Source organism: Pinus tabuliformis, chromosome X (assembly GCF_031772625.1).
Source record: "Pinus tabuliformis cultivar Carrire ecotype Pingquan chromosome X, CPIR1, whole genome shotgun sequence".
Lineage (NCBI taxonomy): Eukaryota > Viridiplantae > Streptophyta > Pinopsida > Pinales > Pinaceae > Pinus > Pinus tabuliformis.
In genome coordinates, this window is record NC_142308.1 from 415,377,153 (window position 1) to 415,386,150 (window position 8,998).

At 41.5% G+C, this 8,998-nt stretch overlaps 1 pseudogene; it reads right to left on the minus strand.

The window, feature by feature from the left end:
* LOC149140304 (KH domain-containing protein At5g56140-like) overlaps positions 1-7,528 on the minus strand; it is a 36,576-nt pseudogene extending 29,048 nt beyond the window's left edge.
* Positions 7,529-8,998: the final 1,470 nt, after the last annotated feature.

Below are 8,998 nucleotides of genomic sequence, written 5' to 3' on the forward strand. Positions count from 1 at the left end.
GTGCGCCCTGGAACAATCAATCGGTAACTATTCGCTAAGAGGACAAGTGGCGTAGGATTATAGCGCTTGACATTGGATGCATCTTTGACTTTGATAATGGATTATGGACTTCCTGAGAAGGAGCTGTACTTTGAGGGTGGAGGTGTAAGGCTCTAGATTCCCTTACGGGCATCGTATCCTTTTATTTGATGGTTGAGAAAATGTGCATATGTGTATTATTGTAAATATTGTATCGAGATGGATTTATAAAGGTCCATAGAAATTGTTCTTATTTCTTGGGTGAAGAAAATGTGTATGTGCATATATGTGATTATTATTGTAAATATCGTAATGAGTTGTGTCATAAAGCTCTAGTACATGATATTTTTGTCATGTTTCTGCAGTTATCCTTGTAAATACTGCAACGAGGTGTGTTATAAAGATCCATGTGAAGTATGTTTTGTTTTAAGTAGTCTAATTGGTTATAGGTATCATTGAACATCGAGGACGATGTTCCCCCAAGGGAGAGGGTTCTGTAATAGCCCTGGTTAAAAATCCATGTCAAAATATATAAGACCATGGTCATGGGACACATATTCAAAGCTAAATGGTGGGAAAAACATCCTAGTGGGTATTCATTTTGGTTATTATGGATAAAGTAATTTGGAAAATGAAATGGAAAAGGCAAGAGGCATTAATTGGAATTTTATTTATGAAAATAAATGAAATTAGGAGAAAAGGGAGGTGAAAGATAACAAGTTGCATGTGAGGAGGAAAATGAAGGAAAATAACAGAAAATGAAGAAAATAGAGGCCTCATTAATAAAAAGCTTCTAAGGATCAGTTGGCAAGATTTTTCTTAGGCTTGGTCGGTGAATCTTTTGCCAAGTTTTGGTGGATCTCTCTCTCTCTATTCTCTCTCTCACAGACTCTTGGACACACAAAGATTTTTTGGAGCACTCTTGGAGGAGTGTGGCATACTTGGAATTTGGAGCAAGAAGGCAAAAGAAATGCAGGAAAAGTGCAAGAAGGCATCGTGATCAACAACTACAATGGGTTTTTCTTGTAGGCACAGAGTTGCATGTATGTTTACCTCACTAATTTTGGCATGCATGGCATATCCATGTGGTTTATTGGTTATGATCTGTCACTGGCATGGAGGATTGCCTGGATTGACTATAGATTTGCCTAGTCTTTCCATTTCCTGGATAACCATGCTATTGTGGGTTTATTTATTTGTTTTTCTAGTTGGTTCTCATGTTTCCTTTAACTTAGGTTGAGTTACTAGTTCCTGGAAGCCTCGGTTGGACAAACGCTCTAGAAGCCATGTAACATCTTGGGTTAGGTTTAGTTATTAGTCCTAGAAGCCTTGGTTGGACAAACGCTCTGGAAGCCCTTTGTGGGTTGAGTTACTAGTCTTGGAAGCCCTCATTGGAAAAATTCTCTAGAATTCTGGCGACAGTTGTGGGCTGAGTTACTAATCCTAGAAGCCTTGGTTGGAACAAACACTTTGGAGCCCTGGAAGGCTTGGGTAGAGACCAATCTGGTGGTGACTTTTTGATGTCAAACTGTGAGGTGGAATCATTATTTTATCAGTTGAGGTGGTTTTTCCTTTGGAAGCCTTGAATGTTTTTGATTGATTTGTTTTACGAGATCCCACATTCATGTTTGGAATATAGCACGGGGGTGACTGGCTGAAGAGAGATTGGGCTCAACCATAGCTACGGTCAAGTGGCACATGGAAGTCCCAGACCTGTTTTCATTTTGCATATGTTAATAAGAGATCTTTCCTCTTGTAAATGATGGGTAAGTGTACTTGTTATTATGTGATATTGATGGTTGTATTATCATTGTTATGTTGTTGGTTATATCTTGGCTATGAGCATGTTTTATGACAGTGATGATGTAAGGATCCCATCATGTTTTGATTTATAAATGAATGAACAATGTATCTATGGCCTAATAGATGAAATTACAACTAATGATATAAGGTCACAATGCTTCTTAGCAATTCTGAGATATGTATGAAACCCCTATGCTCAGATATGTTGTTTAAACTAGTAGATTACACATTTATGATATGTTTGACGAAATCCCTATCATGGCTAGTAGGGAGTCCAGTCAAGTCCTTGTTCAAGTAGTTTCATTTGTGTCATTATTCCATTATTATATTTTTGTTTTGAAGGTGCCATTTAGTTCTGGGCAGTGACCTGGGCTCTGGGAATGAAAAAGTGGCTTAAATCCCATAGACACAGGCACTGGGCATAAAATTCCCTAGGCGCATGCATACCCATGTTGTGGGAGTGTCTAGATCACCCTAGATTCATGCATGCCAATATCAAGGGAGCATCCGGTTGTTGAATGGTTTAAAAACTCAGTGGGACCCACGGGCTGGTTCCCAAAGAGGTTGGGATGGTTCCTAGGAGTCTTGTTGTTAATGTGGAAGGTCTGTATGGTGTGTTTCCATCGGGTCCACTTATTTAAGGTGGAGTAGGAGGTCGAATCATATCATAGTAACTTTTTGTCACATGTTTACCCCGGTTGGCTAGTTACTTAGGTATATGTTGGAGGAGGGTGTTACAATTTGAAAAAGTAGTAGTTGTCAAACATTGATAAGAAATATACATATTTTATGTTCATTGAATATGTTGGTTGATGATGTTGCTGATTAGTTCTATGCCTTGTGATGTTGGATGTACTCTTGGTTCTCACATATGTTGTTGGTGCATGGAAATATTATGTATATGTTATCAACCACGATCAAAGGAACATGAGGGTTTTCTTGGAGCTCTGCAACCCTAATGGTCATGCGGCCATGAGGTAGGTGGCATAGAAAACCACAAACATCAGTCAGAAAGTGGCACTAAAACCAAGAAATTACAACAATGACAGAGGAATACAGGAGGGGAGAGATCCCCTCCTATAGAGACACAGTGGCAGGAGAAGGACCGAGCAACAGCAAACCGGATGAGGAAACGAATATACCAAGACCTATTCTCCAAACATGTAATAGATGACCATACCAACTACCTGACAATGCTTTTACGATTTTGATTGTTTGACACTTAGTCCTTGTTATGGATATCTTGCAGAGATGAAAAAGTGTAAGCTGGTAAAAAAAATAGTAAAAAATATGCATATTGATTTCTTTTATACTCCAAGAAATGCGCAATCTAGTTCATTTAATGGAATAATTGAGATTTCTAATATTTATAATGAAAAGGATTTTTAACTAATTTCTCTATGAATAGTAATTTTGAATTCACAAATTCTCAATTGGTTTTCTACTCAAACTATCATATAAATAGTCCACTAATTTCAACAATCATTTCATATTTTACATTCCAACAAAAAAAGACAATGAAAATCGTTGCCAATATAAGACTGAAAAGAAATGAAAATTGTAGAGAAGAGGATTGCTCTTCTCAGTATTATGAATAAATAAGATATTAGGGACATCAACAATAAATGACTTCAGTGAGACTAAACTAAAATGGATTAACTGAAACTGAACTAGGACATCTAGATGGGCAGATGTGACACCTAGAAGGTGGTTGGAATTAGATTCTCCAACACTCCCTCTTAATTACAACTACGTAAAAATTCTATTAAGATACCTGATGGTCTATGTCTCAACTAGGCTTACAATTTAAAAAAAAATTACTTTTCTTCTTATCTTCTTGCAGATCCCGTAGCCTCTAAATTGTTTCGGCTTTTTCTTATTGTTGTATCCTTCAAAATTTAGATTTTTCATTTGTTGGCACGGGTCTTCCATTGTTATAGGTTGTCTAAGCATGTCCTAGAATTCTTCAAAAATCAGCTTGTATGTGAATTGCTACCACGTGTCAACTTTGTAGTGTTCTTTTCATCATTAAGCTTTTGCTACAAGATAAGTTCATAATACAATTTCATTTGTTAAGGACTCCAATGCATCAAAATTTGATAAAGGTTTTCATCATCCATGATGTCTTCAAGGTTTATAGTTGCAACCTCTACGTATACTTCATCAACATATGGTGTTGCAAGCCATGTTTCAAAAAAATTTAACTCTTCTTCAGAATTTTCCTGTTTACCTTCACATTGGAAATCAATGGTAAGTACAAAAACATCTGCAAAACCATATTGGTTCTATTCCTTCTGCTCTGCAATGAGAGTGTTCTCTTGTTTCGCTTCATTCTCTACCTTTGCCTCTATCTCTATTTTCTCTTTGTGGGCTTCCTTCCTTCTCTCTGCCTCTATCTCTGACTCCATTTTTGTCTCTATCTCTTCCACTTTTGTACTAACCTGTGTTGTTCTAAACATGTTGTCTTCCACTTGGTTTTCAGATTCAAGTGGGATTATCTCACCAAACAACATCATGTCAATATGATGTTTTTGTTGCATCATCTGCAACCATTCATATTTACCCAATAATTCTTCATCAAAATTTACATCAACAATATTAATTGTTGAATTCACCATAGCATTCACTACTTCAATGAAAACTTCACTATCATCAGCAAGCTTTGTTGCTTGATTCACCAAATTTTCATCAGCAAGCTATGTTGCTAGAATCATCAAATTGTTATCAACAATGTTTATTGCTAGAATCACAAAATTTTCATCCACTTGTGGTTATGCACAGTGGGTTTCACGAGCATCTATGTTCTCCTTCTTTTCTTCTTCAACAAATTCTTCACTCATCATCCACTTGTAGCTCAGATTATTTGGATTCACCAAACTCTTCATATTCATCTGGATTACTCCCCCTTACATGAAAACTCCTCTTAAGGGTATCACAGGCTTCCTTGGTTGTCTTTGCTTCTCATCATCAAAAAAAACAATTCAAACATATCCTGCTGCTACTTCGACTTTCTCAGTCCCTTGGTTTTTCCCATTTGTTGAACTTTGATTGAGTGCAGCTCAACAAAGAATTGACCTGCAGACCTAGTGGTTTCCTGCAATAAAAATGCATATATGGTGATTTTCTCTACTCCTCAGCTTCAAAAATGGGTCTACAAATTCTCTGCAAGGGAAATACTATTAAAGACTCATGTGGTGATGAGACAAAAACATTTCCATGCATGACAACACAGATTGAAAAAAATGAGGCACTAAAAGATCATTTCATGAGCCCTTTCTCCCTTTACGCCATGAATCATTTAACCATATCAGATTCCTAGTTTGACCTTTCACCATTGTTGGCTTGTTGGGGCCTGACCCAGGTTCAAAGTTAATTAGCCAAACAAATCCCTGTACTATTGGCCCTTTTGGCAACATTCCGTGGAGCGCAGACTGAGGTCTCACTCAAAGTAGTATGGGAGGGTGCTAGAACCAGGTTTCCGCACCCTTGAGATGTTTGAGAGGTTCAACTGGTCCTTTGTTTGTTCCTGCGCGCTAGTGGCTTCGCGCACCTTTCGTTCCTCGCGGCCTAATACCCTGCCTTCGCGCAGCCCTAACCACGGGTTGTGTCGTGCTCTACGCTATTTCTCGATACCTTATTTATCTTCTAATATTAATTAAGCACCTTCACCTACTTAAATGTCTTAAGTTATACTTAACAGTACAAAACATTCATATAGGTTCGCACAGTAAATAGATAGTATACTTGCAAATTATATCCAATCATGCATTAAACTAGGAAAAGATACACATAATTATAGAGAAACTTCTTGTTATTGATTCTTCCAACTGTTATAGACTCGACTTGCCCTATGCACTCAGCTGCAGGCATCTACGCACTCAGCTGCATAGCCTTCTCCTACTCTACAACCCACAGACACACTTTACACTTCGACTCAATCACTTAGACTTCTCATGCTTCTATTCTCTTAGTTATTAGTTATCTTCTACACTTAGAGCCTCGCTTTATTTATACAATCCCATGGTCCGTGGACCATCAGTAGGTCTATCCAGCCAACATTACATTACAAAAATTAGGGTGGACAACCCTGTGACTCTATCATACTTTCACGCCCCACGCCCACAACTCGCAGAGATTTTACAACCAGATTCGGTCAAAACTTGGGCTTTAAACCCCAAAACATGCCTTGGGGGGATTCCATGAACAACAAGCCCCCCAAAAAAACATCGTGATTCACCCTCAAGTTGCTCTCTTGACGCGGAGATCTTTTGCACGGAGTCCCTCCAATTGTTCTCGAACTGCAGCAAGGTCAGCAGCACACTGAGCTGTTGCTTGTTGGATCTGTTGCATACATTGTTCTGAGACCTCTGCGTCGGAAGTTCTTCTCTGCATTAAGGCGTGCATCCCCTGCATTTGTGCGAGCTTGCCTTAAATTTCTTCTATGATGGTGAAGGCCTCGTCAATCTAAGGATGAACGTGCACCTTCAGGACTGCTTCCTTGTGTCATGCCGCGTCCACCTGTTCTTTCAACGCTTTAGCTTGTTGCAGCCACACGAGCCTCTGAGTGAGGGCCACCATCTGCGTAGTTCCTTTGACGCTGTCATATTGCTGTTGGAGTTCTCGCGCCTCTGTCTCTAAGCACTAGATGTTGGGGTCCTTCAGCAGATTTGTGAGGACCTCAAATGATTCTTCCAACATGCTAGTGCAATCTCGCACTGCACTAATAATTTCCTCCAGTCCTGTAGTGATAGCACTAGCCCGTTGTTCTTTGACTTCCAGAGGGGTGGACGGTTGTGCCTTTAACCATATCTCGGCGATCTGAAGCTTCAGCTCTAGCTGAACCTTTGTCATTTCCTCCCTGACCTCTTGTACCCTTGCTGCTAACTTGTGGATCTACGCCTTTGCTAGTATGTTTGCTGGGCTGGCTAGCTCCGGGACGCTTTGGAAAGTGTCATCTATTACTTGTACCAGCTATTGATTTTGCAACACCACTTCGTCGCGCTGCAAGCTCAGTTGTTCCATATTGATTTTTTTCTCACTGAGGACTTGTAGTGCGCGGCTCTCCCTAGCTCACAGCTCTGCAATTATCCCATCCTACAAAACATATAAGGTCTCTCACAGGAGTGCAGCCATATTGAGACCAAGACCTTTCAACGCACTAACCATAGGCCTATCAACCTCATTTGATGTCACTAGTTGCCCCTTTAGGTAGCACTATGGTATTCGTCATCCGCACACACAAAATCTATTCTGGTGCTATTGAGCCGATTGCGAGGCTGGTCAAAAGGGTACCAGCCTATGGAGGGTGCACTTGCAACTCCTGCAGTTGTGCTCTGAGGGCCCCCAACACAATCTGGTTCTCCTGCATGAAATTCTTCAGGACCTTAGACGTGACATCACGCATTGTCTTGTCAATGTCTTGTAGATCACCCTCATTAGGGTAATCGGGTCAATCAACAACTTCGATGCCTTGAAATTCTTATGCAACCCTGCCCGCTCGGCTGGGTGCTAGCGCTTTAACTAAAGCAGTTCGTGGGTCCACACCTTCCTCTTCTTCCTCTACTTCCTGCCCATGCGAAGGCGATGGTTGGTCCTCGCACGCCTTCATGGTTGCTTCCTGCGCTGCTGCTACAACTTGTTCCTGCTCAAGTGTTGTCTGTGCAGTGTCCCGCACCACCCGCACTTCTGCTACTGGTGCTTCCTTCATTCGCTTTTTGGCCAACTATGCGATGCGTAGCTTGGCCTTGTCTTTCTTTCTTTATGTCGTCGACTTATCTATCTCCGCGATGTCTGGGGCGCACCACTTTGGCGACGATGCCTCTAGTATGTTAAAAATGACGTCATTTGTGGCTACAAAGTGTAGCTTTATCCACTGTTTGGTTGGGTCCTTACGCACTCTGATGTAAATGTTCTGGATGTGCACTTTCAATTCCGCAAAACTCTGCAGGCTATTGTAGACAATGGGTGACAACCGCAGCTTGCGGTTGATCTCCATTCCGAGCTTCATCTTCATGAACACCAAAATATTTTACTGTCGCAGATCCTCTTGGCATCCTTTATGGCCCAGAGCGAAGCATACTTCGCGACCTCTAGCAGGTCACTATCAATTATGGGGAATTGACTATCCTCTGGTAATTCCCTTGCCAAGAGCACTATGGATAACAGAAGCCATGCATAGTGGAACGTTTTGCCCTGTTCTTGAGCTTCGCGATAATTCCCTAAAAACTCCTTGCACAGGAACTTGGACTAGTCAAACTAGACCCCCTCCACGTACTGCTCAGCTAGTGCGACCACTGATGTGGGTACTTCGTCTGTGCAGCACTTGCACATAACCTTACCATCCAGTATTTGGGTTGCCACTTTCACTGCTTTGTCATTGATGTTGGATATGGCGTAGCCCCTTTTATTCTTCGTTAGCTTGTATTTTTTCTTCATGGCCTCCGCAGTGGCCAAGTCACTGCTCTTCCCCTCTAAGATTTCTGCGGGGTCCTCTACTTTACATGGAAGCTGGGAGATATGGTGAATCAAGTCTGCTATGATGGGGATGGGCTCCTCCAGCCACAAACACCCATCATGCACCAGGCAAAGCAACTTCCTGATGACGGAAATGGTTATTGGGGCACGGTGGAAACCTAGAACAAGTTCAGTAGCCCAGCCTTTTCTACTCCACACAACCACTTTCACGGCTCTAGTTCTGTAACCCCTGTAGAAATGTTCTGCTTGGGCTTCATGAGGTGGCCGGTCTCAAGGTGAGGGACCTTCTCATGGTCAGCGAGGTCCCAATCTTTGAATTTTTGGCTCGGTACCCATCCCAGGTGCGTGCCATCAAAAATAATGTTGTCTGGAAGGAGCGGGGTCTAGAGTAAGCTCTTGGTCTCATCCAGGTCCTTGGGTACTTTAGCCTTTCCTTTTTGCAGGGGGACATAAGCAGGCAACTTTGTCAGGGGATGCACACGCTGAGTTTCCTCCTCCATTCCTTCATCCTTGTCTTCTGCAATGATTAGGTCCTCCAGGTCTTCCTCTTCTTCATCGATCTCTATGGTGACGGCTTTCCCCTTCTCCTCCATTGATAGCTTGGTGAGGAGCGGGTTCTGCGGGGACACACTTACGGGAACCATCGCTTATTTATCCTTCTTGGGTCTTGGCGTACACAGTGATTTCAGGATTTCTACCATAA